We start from the raw sequence: 18493 nt of genomic DNA on the forward strand, positions 1-18493 counted from the left end.
GGATACAAAGCATCTATTGCAAATTTTGGAGAAAGTGGAAATCTTACCAAAAGAAAAGTATTTGATTGCAACAGCGGACATGGAATCATTGTACACGAGTATTGCGCATGCGGATGCAATAGAAGCTACTAAATGGGCCATGGATATGTATGGAAATTTGATATTGAAACAAAAAAGATTTATTTTAAGGTGTTTAGCGTATGGATTGCAGCACAATAAGGAGTACTATCGGCAACTCAATGGAATAGGGATGGGAACAAAATATGCTCCCAGTGTCGCTAACATCTTTATGGGGAAGTGGGAAGAAGAAGTACTATATGCAGACCCCCCAAGTCAATTGGTTTTATTCAGGAGGTTCATAGATGACTGTATTGTCATTTGGAAAGGTGATGAAGAGAGTTTAATACAGTTTTTTGAACAACTAAATGAGAACCAAAAGAATATAAAACTCTCATATGAAATAAGTAGCACTAGTGTCAAGTTTATGGATTTGCAAGTAACACCGGGGAAAAATGTTTTTTCCACAAAAACATATTTTAAACCAGTTGAAAGAAATAGCTACATCCCAACTGACAGCTGCCGCTATGATCCATGGCTCATTAAAATCCCCAAAAGAAACAAATGATTAGGATTAGAAGAAACTGTAGCAGTATACAAGTATTTGCGGAACAGGCTGAACAAATAGGAAAGAAATTCATTGACAAAGGGTATAATGAGGATTTCATAAAAGATTGAATTAAAGAGGTGTTGGAGAAACGCTAATCGCGGATAAAGAGAGAAAAGTATCAGAAAATAATTTAGGTCCTCCAATGATTTTAAGTTATAATGCACAATATAAGAAAATTTAACAGATAATAAAGAAGCACTGGCCACTTTTGTGAGCTGATACAGAGCTAAGTAAAATTCTAACAGAAAAATCAAGGTTCATTTACAGGAAAGCCCCCACATTAAGAGATCTGATTGTCAAAAATGTACCGGATCCACCAAATAGGCAAAAGTTTTCTTTCAAGGAAAGGGTTTTTACCCATGTAAAAAATGCTATGCATGTTGTAATATGAAGCAGAATGGGCAAAAGTGCAATAAATTTATATCGAACACTACTAAAAAGGAATATGATATAAAGGATTTCATCTCATGCTATACAGAAGTACATGTTGGAATGTTCCTGCTCCCTACAATATATAGGTAGAACAAAACAACCTCTATGGAAAAGATTACGTGAACACGTGCAGAACATAAAAACGGTTTTCCGAAACATAGTGTTTCTCGTCATTTTTTAGAAGTACTTGATAAAAATCCTGCTGATCTTAAATTTTGGGCTATACAGAAGTATAAACCCCATCGGAGGGGGAGCCATAGAGTCAGAGAATTGAGTAAAATGGAATCCCAATGGATTTTCAAAGTCAACAGTTTTGCGCCGTGACATGGACATTCACTGTACTGTTCATTTAAGCACAAGAGACTCCATTTTGTTCTCGCTGCTGAAATGTGTTCTGTAACCTTCACCTAACACACAGAAACATCTCCTACTAAACACTCTCTACTCCCCCCTCCCTTCTCAATGTTTTACTTTTGCAATTGTTCTATGCGCTAGCTTTTAATAATATATTTCTATTTGTTAGCTTTTAATAACATATTTCTATTTGTTAGTTTTTAATAACATCTCACACCACCCCTTTCTTATCTATGGGTCACGTACCTGGTGGTAGAGCCCGACTTGCAGGAGGAGACCTCTCTTGCGGCTCCGACTCAAGGGCCCTGGTAGTGTATACAGGTAACACAAGAGTCAAGAGTGGCACGAGTGTCCGGCAGGATCAACAGCTGGAACAGGGGATGGCTGAAATCGGAGGGAAACAGGATCAGCAGGCAGGTGCAGGAAGCTGAAGCAGAGCGGCAGGCGGAGAGGCTGGACCAGGACACCAATGCAGGAACTCTGGCAGAGGCAGGACTTCAGGCAGGTGCTGGAACCACTACTGGAGGTAGAGCAGCAGACGGCCCCGGAACAGGAGGCTGGAAGCAGAGCAGTCAGACAAGCAGGCGGTCAGCGTAGGTACCAAGGATCAAGCAGGTGGATGGTCGGACGAGCCGGGTCGGTAAACGGGCAGGCAGCAAAAGCACAGAAGGATTAAGCAGAGGGGAAGTCAGGCAGGCCGGGGTCAGATGCAGGCGGATAGCAGGAGTAGTAGGTAAACAAGCCGGGTCAACAGGTCACAGAAGGCAGGTTCTCAGAATCAGGGTACTCGCACGCTGTAGATCAGACAGCAAGAACTGGATGTGACCAACTGAGTTAAATAGCCCGCCTGGCGCCAACGCGCGCATACGTGCACGAGCGCACCCGCGCATACGCGCACGCGCGCACCCGCGGAAGTGCGGCGGAAGGTCCGGACTGACCACTGCTGGCAGGATCCTCGTGACACTATGTATAAAATAACATGTAATAATAAATTTTGGCACTGAACGGACATTTTAAACACAGTGATTGAGTCCTGTGAATCTGTTCCTGCAGCTGCAGTATTAACTTTATTTTAGAGTCCCAATCAGAAATTAGTCATAACAGTTTTGGCGAATCATTTATCAGGAGGTTGGCAGAGTTTCCAGAAGGAACCGTGCTTTGATCGGGATCGTCGGGAACGCAGACATCTAAATGCCGGCTAGGTAAGCTGTCTTTAAGCTTGCTATATTTCTTCACAGAGAAGAGACGAGGAGGGTCTGTTAATGAGTGTTTTGTCTATTGTCATAAACCCCTTCTATCCATGTAGATAAGTAGAGACATTTCTTGTAAATCTGCAGATTTGCTGTACTATTTGTTTTAGAGGCAAGAGTGTATAGGCACAAGTAGAGAAGACTGGCCAGTCATTATGGGCATTAAATTAAGTAAGGGAATGAAGGGAGAGAGGCCTTCAGAAAATGCCCAGCGCAAGATGAGCGATAGAGAATATATGAACCGAAGGTACGGTTCCGCCTATACTGAGCCCCTAGATAAATGGGTAGAATGGACAAAGGGAACAGCTAAACCTTTAAAATCTGAAGGGACTTTTGATTTATAAGTATGGCAAACTTTTCTGCACGATTATGGCCCACTACTGTGCAGTGAAGGAACGTGGAGAATAGCTTGCACATGGGAGACAGAAGCTAAAGTAGCAAATCAAACTGGCTTGATGGAGATGTTTAATAAAAGTACTGCCCAAATTTACTACGTTTGGCCAGAAGACTCTGTAGAGGAGGACCCCCCACCTTATGTGGCTGCCAGTTTGGCTTTAAGGGGTCCACGCACAAAAGCAAAAGAATTAGATTACATGGAACACACAAAAGATGAGCTGGGCAATATAGCAGAGGTTTAACAGCCCCATATCAACCTATATGCTACAATTGTGAGGGGGAAGGACACATAGCCAAATTCTGCCATCTTCCTGACCATAGACTGGAAAAGAGCTTAGAGGCACCTCATGCTGATCCCAGTTCTCTGCCAAAAGCAGTGGATCAGGCATAGGAAAATGGCATGCCAGTATCAATCATGTTAAATAGGGGAGACAATGGTCCCGAGGCCAGAGTAAAAGTATTTTTACAAGAACTCCCCTATCCTGGAAGAGAAACAGAATTAACCTGTTTAATAGATACTGGTGCAAGCCAAAGTGTTTTTAATATAGAGGACTTACCTCCAGGATTATTATCTACAAATGTTATCTCTGGTGTTGGCCTAACCGGGACATCTACTGATTTGGTTGAGTCCAAGCCACTTAAACTCAGGCTAGGACAGCAAACAGAAATTGTCACTAAAGTTTTAGTTTCAGACACAGTTCCTACCAATCGTTTGGGAGCTGACATTTTGAATCAAATTTTAGCAAACATAGACTACACTCCTACAGGAGTCCAAGTGGTCAGTAGTCTGTCAGGAGAAGTTTCAAATACTGCGTGTGGAGTATTTTTAATCCAAGACTCCACTCCGCCATTTCCACTAGAATTGAAAGTGATTCCCGTTGAATTATGGGCCACCACTGTGCAGTGAAGGAACGTGGAGAATAGCTTGCACATGGGAGACAGAAGCTAAAGTAGCAAATCAAACTCCTGGGTAGACACCACCTGTTGTCAGCACTTCACAGGCCCTGCTGATTATGGGTAGTATTACATTTGATCCACTTATCTGGAGGCACTGCTGTTTCTCGTCATTTTTTAGAAGTACATGATAAAAATCCTGCTGATCTTCAATTTTGGGCTATACAGAATGTAATATTGGGGTGATTAAGCTCAATTGGTAGATGCGCGTTTTAGTCTACATCAGGCAGGCGTTTTATGGTTAAGGGCCTGGTAGCCCACGTTTATTATAAGAAAACAAAATATTTAGTTCATCCAGTAATCCCACGCAGGGGTTTAAATTCATTCAGCACACAAATGAACATACCAAGCCACCTGGCTCTCAATTGTCAACAGTTCCTCTGCTTGCTCCCAACAGATTTGTCAACTCTTTCCAGCCCCCTGGACTCACCGGCTTCCTTAGTCTTCCTGACTCTCAAGGTTGTCAGCCTTTCCCAGTCCCTTACACGGACTACAGTCTCCCACAGGGCAAACCACTCTTCAACCAGCAGCAAGCTGCTCACACTCCCCCATCCTACACCAACAGCCCTTCATTTATATGGCTTATATGCAGCTGGGCACACACCCTGCTCGTTAACATCAAGACCCAGACACAGGGCTGGAGATATGCAAACTCTGTGTCTGCGTCTCGTTTTCCTCCAATTTCATAGGGACAGAGCCTCGCTCTGTCACATATCCCCCCCCTTTGTTTCGATCCGGAGGGAGGAACACCAGCACCCATCACGATGGTTGGGACACCTCTGTGCTGGCTGTCAGCCACGTAGGCCCAACCCTTTTTCCGGGTGCGCTTCCAGGAACATTCCCCCCTGGATCTTAACAGGTTCCTATATTGTCCTATACTCAGCCTTCCTCTTCTTTTGGGGTCCCTAGGCTTATTCACTTTTCTTGGGGGAACTCTGCCTTCCTTGATCCCTCCTTTCAACTTACAAATACCCATTTTACCCTTCACCATCGGTATTTCTGGTTCAAAACAGTTTTTCTTGGTACCCACTGCAACCAAATCATTGTTTACAGAACAAACTCTTAACAGATCATAGCTTTCCATATCATCAGTGCTTTCCAAATCAGTGTTTGTTAGAAGAAGACCCGAGGAGGGACTACATCCGACGGGACCATAGCCCAGCTCCATCTCACCCGTTGTCCAACACTCCATGGGTACCTGTTCTAACAACCTACCCTGACCCAAGCATAAACCATTTTTTCCATGTGAACACATTACATTGTTATGGCAACCAATATTAACACTTTCTTCCACAGTGTCTCCGGGCACCTTAACTTGTACCCCTGGGCCAGTGACAGAAAGCATCTCTGCTACTGCTGAGTCCATTCTGGGCCGTTCCTTCTCACGAGGCCTAGCGGGTAAGGCAGTATCTGCGCCCTCTACTGACCACTGCTCCGCCGCACCTCGGACCACACCAGCAGAGATGTTTCTAGTCATCACATCAGACGGAGAGACCTCTGATATCTCAAGCAGTTCTTTCGCGTGCCTTCCATACCAATCAATAACTAGAAGTACGCTTACAGAGAATCTGTAGATCCTGTGCCAAATGGTTAACGATTGGTCCCACCAATTCCACTCTTGGTCAAGGTTTCCCAGCACTGCCTGTACCACTTGGCTCCACCCATTGGTGCTACGCAGCACCACCTGGTCCAACTGCGGTGGAGATACCCAAGTATACAGTAAGTTCATTTTTACCAACTCTAGCATTTCCAGTAAGGTTTCTGTCATCTCTAAACATCCCATGTCTAAACACCAGAACTTTCTAGGGTCTTTTACCCTGTCCAAGACATGGAGGGGCTCAGCGACTGCAGGTTGAGAGGGTGAGACATTTGAAGAGACCTCATCCTCCTTGGAGGTACTCATCATCACAGCTTGTTTCTCCCCTGGAGAGCTGTCAGACACATGTCTCACACTTATCCCTTCTGCACCAGTGTTGGTGAGCCTCTGCAGGTCATTACAAGTCACACTATCACTTTGATACTCCATATCATTTAGCTGTGGGGCTGTGGACAACACATCTGCGATGCCAGTGCCCTGAACTGTTTCCTCAGAGTGGAGGGCAGCAACCTTTGCAGGGACCAAGACGCCCTCAACCACCTGCGGGTCGGCGATCCCCCTGTCTGGCATAGCAGTTGTGTCCACACCCTTGTTACTTAAGCTAGCCTTATCCAGCATGGCTAACAATTGTTTGGCCCAGCTGTCCCAGTCCATTGTGGTTCCCTCATGGGTGTTCCACAGCATTGCATCACCTGCTGTAGAAGGCCGCACAAAAACCTGGGATTCATTAGCTTTAACTGCACATTCCTCACTTCTATATACATCATTTTGTAACACCACACTTTTATCAACGTTGCATTGGGGTGATGCTTCATCACCTAAAGCTTGGTGCAGCACACCATTTTGAACACCTTTTTCTGGTGGCATTACAGACACATTCAGCTTTGTACACTCAACTTTTGCAGGCTGAATTAACCCCTTGCCCACTGGGCTACACGTAGGGTTGTGGGGCTGCGCCCACACGCTCTCACTGTGTGAATTAGTCCCCCCTTGTTCCACCAGCATAGCACCAGAGCCATCCTGGACAGCCTCTGACTCCAACACATGGAGACCCCATGAGACTTCCATGGACAATCCTGTGCCTCTGCCTGTCATGGGAGATCTCCTACTCTCATCACTGGTAGTGAACACATTACCAACCTCACTCTCAGATATGACATTACAAGAAATACATGTTTCAATGTCATTACACTCATCACGTTTAGCAATAGTATCACTTTTGTTAGTACGATCATTAGCATTCTCATTACATGTAGACACAACTGCTGTTTTTGTGGTTTGTTTATGAGCCACCATAACCTCTGAGCGACTCTTCACAGCACCTGCTCTCTGTAAAGGGGCACTTTTGCCTATTTGGGCAGCTCCATAGCTGACCTGGGAAACTCTCTGCTCCAACACTGCAAGCTCCTTGGAAGTTTCCCTGGGCAACCCTGCAGCAGCTATCACTAGGGAACATGGTACCAGCACTGTTTTGGTCACCCCTAGCTCAATTTTCCCAGCCATTTGCTGGATCATAGCAGGCATATGCAGAGTCCCCATGTCCTTTTCAGTCTTTAGCCCTGCGTCTAGTTGGGCTTTACGCTGCGCCTCCCCACTGCTCTGGGTAGCACAATGCAGAAAGTCTATGTCCATTTGTACTGCGGATCTCCCCACTGGACATACTCCCACTTCACTGGATTCAGCATCATAAACTGAAACAGTCTTACCAGTTCCTGCAGCTGGTGTCATAGCCTTCACTTGAGTGCGTTGTCTCACTGGTGTGGTGTCTCCACAGGCTGACTCCCCCATGTGGCCATGGAGCAAAACTGCAGCCTTTCTGGACCCACTGACGCCCCCTGTAGGTAACACAAGATCCTTGTTGCTAGGGGTAACTGCAGACTTGCGCTCCAAAGCAGGTTGGCTATACCTCATGCAGGATTCAGGCTGATATACTCTCCTTTCTGGACTGACCCCTTTGCCTAAGTGGCCATGACAGAAAACCTTACGTTTCTCTGGATTTCCAATTCCTAGGACTTCCGGCGACACTTCTCCCATCCTGGAGCATTGCTGGCGGCCCATGATCCGATGGAACTCTCCTCTAAGAAGGATTTCCTCTTTAAACTTGCGATAGTCATCCTGGTCCCCATCCATCAAATGGTAAACCGACCGGAACTCTATCCGCAATAAGGTTTGCAACAGTTTTGGCCACCGGTTCCTAGGCCATTTTCTCTTTACAGCAACTTTTTCAAATCTTACAAGGAAGTCTCCCACCTCCTCTGTAGGCAGCATGGGTTGCACATAGTCAGAGGCCAAGATCTCAGCCCCTTGCAGTGCACCCGACTCTTTGCGATTCCGCTTGAACCATTCATTCGCTGTCTCACATGTCACTGGCCCCTTTTTACTGGTCCTACAAGGTGGAGACATCTTCTCAGGCCATGCTGAGCTCACTTCTTGGCATCTCCTCCATGATTGGCTCTCACTCGTTGCCATTGGATACCACTTCTGAGGACACAGCTGATCACAATCATTAGTAGATGAGCTCCAGAATTCATCAACCTCCCATCCAGCTTGGTTATTCCACAAACATTCCTGTGACAAGGGGCAATGGGCAACAGCATGTCCCCACTCACTACAACGGATGCAGCGCAGAGGCCTCCTTGCGTCATGCTGTGGCACCTTTGGGCTCAGGCTGCCAGGAACAACATCCTCTTTAACTTGATTAAACATGAACTTCTTGCTTTTTGACTGCCTCATCCTTGCAATCACATGCACACAGCAGCTTGTAACAGTTCTCAGCAAAGAAGGAGAAAAAGAAAAAAAAAAAAAATCTGATGTTTGATTCTTCCTTCACAGGTACACAACCCGCATGCAACACAGTCCATCAAATAAACGTATACACAATGCTGTTTGCCTGGCTGCCACACACAGCTAGCAGTAGTTCCTGATGCGACTCACCATGGAGCAAGGACCCGGATTCCACCGTCTACATGCCCGCATTCGAGCACCACTTGTAATATTGGGGTGATTAAGCTCAATTGGTAGATGCGCGTTTTAGTCTACATCAGGCAGGCGTTTTATGGTTAAGGGCCTGGTAGCCCACGTTTATTATAAGAAAACAAAATATTTAGTTCATCCAGTAATCCCACGCAGGGGTTTAAATTCATTCAGCACACAAATGAACATACCAAGCCACCTGGCTCTCAATTGTCAACAGTTCCTCTGCTTGCTCCCAACAGATTTGTCAACTCTTTCCAGCCCCCTGGACTCACCGGCTTCCTTAGTCTTCCTGACTCTCAAGGTTGTCAGCCTTTCCCAGTCCCTTACACGGACTACAGTCTCCCACAGGGCAAACCACTCTTCAACCAGCAGCAAGCTGCTCACACTCCCCCATCCTACACCAACAGCCCTTCATTTATATGGCTTATATGCAGCTGGGCACACACCCTGCTCGTTAACATCAAGACCCAGACACAGGGCTGGAGATATGCAAACTCTGTGTCTGCGTCTCGTTTTCCTCCAATTTCATAGGGACAGAGCCTCGCTCTGTCACAAGAAGTATAAACCCCATTGGAGGGGGAGCCACAGAGTCAGAGAATTGAGTAAAATGGAATCCCAAGGGATTTTCGAAGTCAACAGTTTTGCGCCATGACATGGACATTCACTGTACTGTTCATTTAAGCACAAGAGACTCCATTTTGTTCTCGCTGCTGAAATGTGTTCTGTAACCTTCACCTAACACACAGAAACATCTCCTACTAAACACTCTCTACTCCCCCCTCCCTTCTCAATGTTTTACTTTTGCAATTGTTCTATTTACTAGCTTTTAATAATATATTTCTATTTGTTAGCTTTTAATAACATATTTCTATTTGTTAGTTTTTAATAACATCTCACACCACCCCTTTCTTATCTATGTATAAAATAACATGTAATAATACATTTTGGCACTGAACAGACATTTTAAACACAGTGATTGAGTCCTGTGAATCTGTTCCTGCAGCTGCAGTATTAACTTTATTTTAGAGTCCCAATCAGAAATTAGTCATAACAGTTTTGGCGAGCCAGCCAGGAGAAGTTTTAAATACTGCGTGTGGAGTATTTTTAATCCAAGACTCCACTCCGCCATTTCCACCAGAATTGAAAGTGATTCCTGCTGAATTATGGGCCACCAGCAAATATGATGTAGGTCTGCTGGATTGCACCCCAGTCATGATAAAAATTAAACCAGGAGCCCATCTCCCACAGATTAAACAGTAACCACTGAGTATTGCTCAGATTGAGGGGATAAAGGATCAAATCACTCAACTGAAAGCAGCAGGGGTTGTTGTACCAATTAAGTCCCAAGTGTCAGGCTAGGAGCAGATAACAAGTAACAGTTCAGGTGTGCTGATTATACAAGAGTTCAAAGCACATACCACGAGCAGGTCTAAGCAGAGCAGGTCAGCTGGGACTTGAAGTACACCGCTGCAGACGAAGGTAGATAATTGCTGGACCTTGTAGTTCACTGCTGTAGATGAGGATAGATGATTGCTGGACCTTGTAGTTCACTGCTGTAGATGAGGATATATGATTGCTGGACCTTGTGGTTCACTGCTGCAGATGAGGGTACTAGTAGAATCAGGCAAAGCGTAGTCTAGGCAAGCTGGGTCATACACAGGTAGATCAGAATCCAAATGGTACCGATTCAGAAGCAAGCAAGGAGGGTCAAACAAGCCGAGTCAAACACAAAAGACACAGAGCAAATATCAGCTGGATCAAACACAAGTGAACTCTAACACGAGCACTGACTGAATGCTGATACAGGTGATTTAAATGTGAGCTGGCCAATCACTGTTGTTTCCCAGACACAGGCTGTGTCAGGTGAGTTGTGCTGGGTCCTAAAGGGATTCTAGTACTGACACCAAGTCAATACACCCCTGTTCCCAATTGAAAAGAAGCCAGACAAGAAGGGTGGGCAGGTGACATACCGCATGGTGCATGATTTGAGAGCCATTAACAATATAATTGAGGCAGATACCCCGATCGTGCCCAATCCCCACACTCTTTACTAAGTGGAATACCTGCCTCCAGCACCTGCTTTACAGTGATTGATCTTGCAAATGCTTTCTTTTCGGTGCCCCTGCACCCAGATTGCTGGCTCCTTTTTTCTTTTACCAATGATGCCCAAAAATTAGCATGGACAAGACTGCTCCAAGGCTGTGTGAGTAGCCCCTCTGAATATAATACTGCGTTAAAGCAAGTATTGGACCAATGGTCCCCCTCTCACCCAAACACAGTCTTGCTTCAGTACATAGACGATTTGCTTATTTGCTCTGATACAAAAGACATTTGTAGCAGAGAAACAGTAAGCCTTCTCATGTTTCTCTATAACAGTAACAACAAAGTTAGCAAAGATAAGCTACAATACTGCCAAGAGAAAGTGATCTTCCTGGGTCACTGCATATCACATGGAATCCGTCACCTAACCACAGATAGAGTTAAAACTCTACAAAAATTTGAAAAGCCAAGAAATGTACGGCAACTACGTGCCATCCTGGGGTTAGTGGGATATTGTAGGGACTGGATTCCAAATGCATCAGAACTTATGGCTCCTCTATATGAGGCTACCACTAGAAACCCTTTAAAACTTACATGGGACAATGAATTGCAGATGAAGGAGCTTATTAAAAAATGTTCTGAAGCTCCCGCCATTGGACTTCCCCACTATACTAAGACTTTCTCGTTGTTCTGTCATCAAGTCAATGGATTTGCTGCAGGTGTACTCACCCAGCTACATGGAGACAAACAGAGGCCTGTGATGTATGTATCAGCCTCATTAGACCCTGTCATCAAAGGCTCCCCCAGTTTTATGCGAGCCATAGCAGCCTGCATTTTGCTGCTGGACAAAGTAACTGAGCTTGTACTGGATTCTGCCCTGATCCTGTATGTGCCACATGCAGTACAGGAAATCGTGAATCAAGTAAATACCAGACATGTGTCTGCCAGTAGATTTGACAAGTACCAGTCTGCTCTTTTTGCTCCATCGAATTTAACAATCAAACGGTGTGTTACTTTAAATCCGGCTACTCTTCTTCCTATAATTGATGAGGAAGATGCAACAAATGGTACTGATGTAGAATCAGAGAGTTTTTCTTATGATTGTATGGCTCTGATGGAGGTAGAAAGGGCCTCTGTCACACCAGCAAAAGATGAGCCTTTATCAGATTGTGACACACACTTATTTGTAGATGGTTCATGGGCGTCCGCAGCAGGGGGCAAGGGGGGTCAAGTGCCCCCCCCTGGAATCCCCAAGGTGTTGCATGCCGTCATGCTGCATTTTTTTTTTTACTGAGTCCGCTGGCGGCTGCATCCTCGCTCTCTCCTCTGGATCACACAACACTGGCTGGCTCTGTGTTCAGCGGCCACTCTGTAACACAGTCCCGCCCCCCCCAGACCTGCTCGCGTAATAGTAGAGAGAATCAATTTTCCGCCTATCACACAAGCCGGTCTGGGGGGGCGGGACTGTGTTACAGAGCGGCCGCCGAACACAGGGCCAGCGTTGTGTGGCTCTGTGTTCGGCGGCCACTCTGTAAGGAGGAGGAGATGCCCATCTGTGCCACAGTCCCTGGATAGGAGGATCGAAGGGGGATGGGGGCTGCAGTGCTCTCATCCACCACCACACTCTCCTGCCCCCCGTGCTCTCCTCCACCACCACACTCTCCTGCCCCCCCAGTGCTCTCCTCCACCACCACACTCTCCTGGCCCCCCCAGTGCTCTCCTCCACAACCACACTCTCCTGCCCCCCCCCAGTGCTCTCCTCCACCACCACACTCTCCTGACCCCCCCCCAGTGCTCTCCTCCATCACCACACTCTCCTGCCCCCCCAGTGCTCTCCTCCACCATCACACTCTCCTGCCCCCCCAGCGCCCTCCTCTCCACCACCACACTCTCCGCCCCCCCAGTGCTCTCCTCCACCACCACACTCTCCGGCCCCCCCAGTGCTCTCCTCCGCCACCACACTCTCCTGCCCCCCAGTGCTCTCCTCCCCCAACACACTCTCCTGCCCCCCCCCCCAGTGCTCTCCTCCACCACCACACTCTCCTGCCCCCCAGTGCTCTCCTCCACCAGCACACTGTCCTGCCCCCCCCAGTGCTCTCCTCCACCACCACACTCTCCTGCCCCCCCAGTGCTCTCCTCCACCATCACACTCTCCTGCCACCCCCCCCCAGTGCTCTCCTCCACCACCACACTCTCCTGCCCCCCCAGTGCTCTCCTCCACCATCACACTCTCCTGCCACCCCCCCCCCCCCCAGTGCTCTCCTGCACCACCACACTCTCCTGTCCCCCCAGTGCTCTCCTCCACCACCACACTCTCCTGCCTCCCTCCCAGTGCTCTCCTCCACCACCACACTCTCCTGCCCCCTCCCCAGTGCTCTCCTCCACCACCACACTCTCCTGCCCCCCCAGTGCTCTCCTCCACCATCACACTCTCCTGCCACCCCCCCCCCCCAGTGCTCTCCTGCACCACCACACTCTCCTGTCCCCCCAGTGCTCTCCTCCACCACCACACTCTCCTGCCCCCCAGTGCTCTCCTCCACCACCACACTCTCCTGCCCCCCTCCACCACCACACTCTCCTACCACGCCCAGTGTTCTCCTCCCCTACCACACTCTCCTGGCCCCCCCAGTGCTCTCCTCCACAACCACACTCTCCTGCCCCCCCCAGTGCTCTCCTCCACCACCACACTCTCCTGACCCCCCCCCAGTGCTCTCCTCCATCACCACACTCTCCTGCCCCCCCAGTGCTCTCCTCCACCATCACACTCTCCTGCCCCCCCCAGTGCTCTCCTCCACCACCACACTCTCCTGCCCCCCCAGTGCCCTCCTCTCCACCACCACACTCTCCGCCCCCCCAGTGCTCTCCTCCACCACCACACTCTCCGCCCCCCCCCAGTGCTCTCCTCCACCACCACACTCTCCTGCCCCCCCAGTGCTCTCCTCTACCAACACACTCTCCTGCCCCCCCCAGTGCTCTCCTCCACCACCACACTCTCCTGCCCCCCAGTGCTCTCCTCCACCAGCACACTGTCCTGCCCCCCCCAGTGCTCTCCTCCACCACCACACTCTCCTGCCCCCCCAGTGCTCTCCTCCACCATCACACTCTCCTGCCACCCCCCCCCCCCCAGTGCTCTCCTGCACCACCACACTCTCCTGTCCCCCCAGTGCTCTCCTCCACCACCACACTCTCCTGCCTCCCTCCCAGTGCTCTCCTCCACCACCACACTCTCCTGCCCCCTCCCCAGTGCTCTCCTCCACCACCACACTCTCCTGCCCCCCCAGTGCTCTCCTCCACCATCACACTCTCCTGCCACCCCCCCCAGTGCTCTCCTGCACCACCACACTCTCCTGCCCCCCTCCCAGTGCTCTCCTCCACCACCACACTCTCCTGTCCCCCCAGTGCTCTCCTCCACCACCACACTCTCCTGCCTCCCTCCCAGTGCTCTCTTCCACCACCACACTCTCCTGCCCCCTCCCCAGTGCTCTCCTCCACCACCACACTCTCCTGCCCCCCAGTGCTCTCCTCCACCACCATTCTCTCCTGCCCCCCTCCACCACCACACTCTCCTACCACGCCCAGTGTTCTCCTCCCCTACCACACTCTCCTGCCACTCCCCCAGTGCTCTCCTCCACAACCACACTCTCCTGCCCCCCCCCCAGTGCTCTCTCCTCCCCTGTTCTTGCTGCCCCCCTGGTCGCCAGCTCTCCCCATACTTCTCTAGCCACCATCCCAGTGCTCTCCACCCCCCCGTTCACCCCCCAGTGCTCCCCCCTGCCCCCCCAGTGCTTTCCCCCCTATTCTCCCCCCAGTGCTCTCCACTCCCCCCAGTGCTCTCCCCCCTGTTCTCGCCTCCCCGTGCTCTCCACTCCCCCCAGTGCTCTCCCCCTTGTCCCCCCCTCAGTGCTCTCCTCCACCACACTCTCCTGCCCCCCCCGACAGTTTTCTCCTCCCCTGTTCTTGCTGCCCCCCCTGCTCTCCAGCTTTCCCCATCCTTCTCTAGCCACCATCCCAGTGCTGCCCCCCCCCAGTGCTCTCCCCCCTGTTCCCCCCAGTGCTCTCCACTCTGCCCAGTGCTCCGCCACCTGTCCCCCCCCACAGTCCTCTCGGCTCCCCCCAGTCCTCTCCCATCCACGCTCTCCCCCCGTGTTCTCCCCCTGTTCTTCCCCCCCAGTGCTCTCCACTCCCTCCAGTGCTCTCCCCCCTGCTCTCCCCCAAAGTGCCCTGCTCTCCCCCCTGTTCTTTCTCCCCCCCAGTGCTCTCCCCCTGTTCTTTCCCCCCCAGTGCTCTCCCCCCTGTTCTTTCTCCCCCCCCAGGGCTTTTCAGCTCTCCCCATCACTCTCCAGCCCCCACCCCAGTGCTCTCCAGCCCCCTATTCTCCCCACCCCTGTTCTTTCTGCCCCCCTGGTGCTCTCCAGCCCCCCCCCAGTGCTCTCTACCCTCCGTGCTCTCCACCCCAGTTCTTTTTGGCTCCCCCCAGCACTCTCCACTCCCCACCCCTGTACTCTCCACTCCCCCTGCATTTTGCCCCCACCCATGTGCTCTCCACCCCCCATAGTGCTCTCCAGTCCCCCGTGCTTTCCACCCCTGTTCTTTCTGGCCCCCACTGGTGCTCTCAAGCTCCCCCCATTGCTCTCCACTCCCCCTGTTTTTCTGCCCCCCCAGCGCTCTTCACCACCCCACACTCTTAGCCCCCCCAGTGCTCTCTGCTCCCCACCCCTGTGATCTCCACTCCCCCTCGCTCTTTGCCCCCACCCATGTGTTCTCCAACCCCACCAGTACTCTTTGCTCCCCCTTCTCTCCTACTCCCACCCAGTGCTCTCCACTTCCCCAGGACCAGAGGGCAGGCTGATTGGGGCCGGAAAATGAGGACCACTCCAACTCACAGCAGACAGATCCTCTGGAAGGAGCACCGTCCCCATCCAAAACGAGAACAGACCCTGCCTGCTGCTGGCCATCATGGATATCCTGCTGGCATGCAAGGTACCGTACCAAGCATCAACAACACACCTTCCCACAGACAGGGCCTGCAGACTGGGACATGGGGCACAGGAGGGGCTGCAATGATGGGCACAGTGAGACTGCATTCACGGCATAGTAAAGCTGCATTTGATGGACACGGTGAGGCTGCATTTGATGGACACGGGTGAGTCTGCATTTGATGGACACGGTGAGGCTGCATTTGATGGACACAGTGAGGCTGCATTTGGTGGGCACAGTGAGGCTGCATTTGGTGGGCACAGTGAGGCTGCATTTGATGGGCACTGATGAGGCTGCATTGAGCTCTTGCATCAAGTCTGCAGTCTCTGACCATCTCCTGTAGCATGTCTGCAGTCTCTGAGGGAGTCTGGAGAGGAGTCAAGAGTGGGAGCACCGCCAGGATGGGGGTCATGGGAGAAGTCAGACTTGTGTGGATTGAGACTATAGGATAAAACCAGAGCCACCAAGCTGGAGCCGACTGACTGAGCCCCACACAGTGCACCTAAGAGGAGGTCAGTGAAAGCACCGCCAGGCCAGTCGGGGGTCACTGATGTAAGGGGGGAGTGAATACGATAATGTAAGGGGCACTGATATAAAGGGTTTCCTCCTTATATTAGTAACCCACCCCCCTTACCTTAGAGTATTCTTTCTGCAGTTTCTGGGGTCCCCCTTGATGATTGATCACTTACCACTATTAACTGGAATTTGTATATATGTGTGTGTGTATATATATATATGCCCTATGTGATTTCATATCTATATCTAATACTCTCTTCATTAAATGTGCTTTAAAATGTATGGTTTTCCCTTTCATGAACAAGAAAATAATGACGTTATGCTGTTGGGCTGGTATAATAATGCTGTGAGGCTGATATGACATTTTTTCCAGGGCTGGTTTTTGAAAGCATGGGCGTCCGCAAGGTTACTCAGGTGGCTGCGTACCATGCCCATATAGCCTAGAAAATGTACATCTTTCTACATTGCAATACATCTGTTGTTGCCATATTTTTATCTTGATGAAAACAGCCTATACAGTGACGGTATGAGATCAAAATATGGCCACAACAGATGTATTGCAATGTAAAAAGATGTACATTCTCTAGGCTATATGGGCATGGAACACAGCCGCCAGAGTAACTTCCAATACAAAGGGAAGATGAATTATCTGTTATATAACACATATGTATTACCAGTGGAAAGATTTTCATGAGATTGTCGAAAAGGGGCGGAGCATGAGAGGTCTTAAAATGATGCCCCCCCCCCCCCCCTTGAAAAAGTTCTGCGGACGCCCATGAGATGGTTCCAGATTTTACACCGATGATGGTCAGCCACACACAGGGTTTGCTGTAACCACCACAGACACCATTTTACATCAGGAAACATTGACACCCCAGATGTCAGCACAGGAAGCGGAGTTGTATGTGTAGTCAAAGCATGTCATCTCCTAGAGAATCAAAGGGGAAACATGTACACTGACAGCAGATATGCGCTTGGAATCGCTCACGATTTTGGGCCTATTTGGAAAGCACGGAATTTCCTGACTAGTGCAGGGAAGCCAGTTAGACATGCAAAACTCATAGAGCGGCAATTTGAGGCCTTTCAGAAACCAGCAGAAGTTGCCATCTTGAAGGTAAAAGGGCATGCGAGGGGAAATGACATGACAGCCAGAGGAAACACTTTAGAGGACCAAGCGGCAAAGGATGCTGCCCTTATGGCATTTGGAGTCACACCCACTGTATATGCATCGCATAGTAGTCCATTATGTCTCAATTACCTGACACAGGAGCCAGCGAAGTCACCGCTGTCCCCTGTATTCCGGAGCATCCATCTTCTCGTGGGTCTCTGTGGGTCTCGCTGCTCCGCCGCTGTCATTCGACAAAGCCGCGATGACGTCACTCCCGCGCATGTGCATGGGAGCCGCCACTCGCAGCATATCACCATTGACAGCGGCACACTCAGTGCGCCTGCACGCCGCTGTCTACGGCGCATGCTGTATTTTGGCAAATATCTCCTAAACCGTGTAGGTTTAGGAGATATTTCTTAGACCTACAGGTAAGGCTTTAATTTAGGCTTATCTGTAGGTCAAAGTGGTTTGTAAGGGTTTACAACCACATTAATGTATAGTCCAGTATCTCCCAGCGAATGTATTAAGAGGTTTTAGGAGATGAGTATATCTATGTACAATTTTTTGTATATCTTTTTTTATTTCTATTTTCATTTTTATTTTTATTTATTTAAATTTTTATCTTAGTTTGTGAATCTTACTTATATCTATTGGGATTTGTTTTATTAGTATTTTAGCCTTGAATATATTTTTATTATATGCCATGTAGTGTGAAATAACAAACATGAAAACAGGCAACTACATCACGTATGTCACCATTAACATCAAATTAGGCACATTGGTAAGAACAAGAAAAAAGGGGAACGGGGGGGGGGGGGAGCAGTAAATACAACAAAAATAAAACAACAAAAAAAGGGAAAAAAAGAGGGGGGGGAGGGGGAGAGCACAGCAAATGCATTTATATGAGAGGTTATGTGCAGGATATTCACCATTGTTGTTGGTATAAAATTCACCTTAAATGCCTGACTCAGGGGCAGAATCAAGTAAGTTCCACCTCTAAATGTCTCTTGTGGCCACACCGACGTCACCAATATCCACCCAGTAGTGGCGGTAAGTTTGCTTAGGCGATCCTAAGATTATTAGGAGGGACCACAGAGGGACCACAACAGGGTGAACTTATCATAAGTGTCGTCCGCCTTCGCCTGCAATTCCTCCATGAGCATTATATCATTAAGAATATCCACCCACTTGGAAATAGGGGGGGTGGAGTCCTTCTTCCAGTATAA

This window comes from Lithobates pipiens, unplaced genomic scaffold (assembly GCF_037356315.1).
Source record: "Lithobates pipiens isolate NorthernLeopardFrog02 unplaced genomic scaffold, aLitPip1_a1.2 Scaffold_28, whole genome shotgun sequence".
NCBI lineage: Eukaryota > Metazoa > Chordata > Amphibia > Anura > Ranidae > Lithobates > Lithobates pipiens.